Genomic DNA, 1,204 nt, shown 5'->3' with positions numbered 1-1,204 from the left:
GCACGTCCTCTCCCGCATTTTCTAGAATATATATTTAAAATACCTCGAAGTGAACCGCTTGGACCTCAAATTGTGCAAGCTAGTGACGGACATAATTGCCTGAAAACCTAGGTTACCAGCCAGTGAAAAAGCTATTACCCCGCAGAACCAGTGCATATCCAGGTACCTACATCCTGTTTTATCCTACAAAAAACTCTCCATCCTCTTTGTTGGTCCTTCTCCCCGTGATCCTCTATACATTCACATTAAAAACCGCCCTTTATTTCACATACACACCGCTTCAGTTATTCATAATTTGGATTTTCATACTTTTTCATTCCGCCATTTTGGTTACCGCGTGCTAACCGCACGAGTTTACTACTTATTTCATACTTTTGTGTGTACATTCATAGTTTACAAACATGGATAAAGTAACAATATTAGACGCTAAACGTAAAAGTTTATTTTCTTTGCTCCAAAATATGTACGATCTGAGCCGTACAGTCGAATCCGCGGAAGCTCGAACAAGTTTTCTAGTTAGAAACAAAAACAGTTGACAAACTACGGTCAGAATTTACTGAAGTAATTGAAACAATTGAACTGCGCTAGGATGACAAATGACCCTAACTACGTACCATCTTTTAAAGAAATCGAATCTTTTGACGAAATTTACTGTCATGTCAAATGCATCGAAGAATCGCTGACGAAACCTCTAATAAAATCTGAATCGGTTCGAGACCTTCCACTAAATCTAAACTTATGTTACCAGCTTTAGAGTTAATTTCATTCAACGGCGATCCAGCCCGTTGGCCGCTTTTCTATCAAAATTTCAATGAGATGATTCATCAAAATGAAAGCCTGTCGGATGCCGAACGAGTGCAATACCTAGTCTCGAAATTGTCAGGGTCAGTTTCCTCGATCATCGCGGGAATTCTTCCCGTGGCTTCTAACTATCAAACTATTTGGAAGTTACTCGTAAATAAATATCAAGATGAACGCACTTTAGGTACTCAGTATTTAGATAAGATGTTCAATTTCAAGCCTTTGACAACCGCTACACCGCAAAACCTAGACTCATTTGTCGAACAATACTGTGCCTCCGTTGCAGCACTTAAAGCACTCAAAGTCCCTGATTTAGCCGATTTCATAGTTACGCATATCGCTCTGAACAAACTGGACAAAGATACTATACAATTGTTTGAACAAAACAGCCGCTCTGAAAAAT

Source organism: Choristoneura fumiferana, chromosome 17 (genome assembly GCF_025370935.1).
Source record: "Choristoneura fumiferana chromosome 17, NRCan_CFum_1, whole genome shotgun sequence".
Taxonomy (NCBI): domain Eukaryota; kingdom Metazoa; phylum Arthropoda; class Insecta; order Lepidoptera; family Tortricidae; genus Choristoneura; species Choristoneura fumiferana.
The sequence above is the reverse complement of the archived record's forward strand: the minus strand, read 5'-3'. Positions refer to the sequence as shown.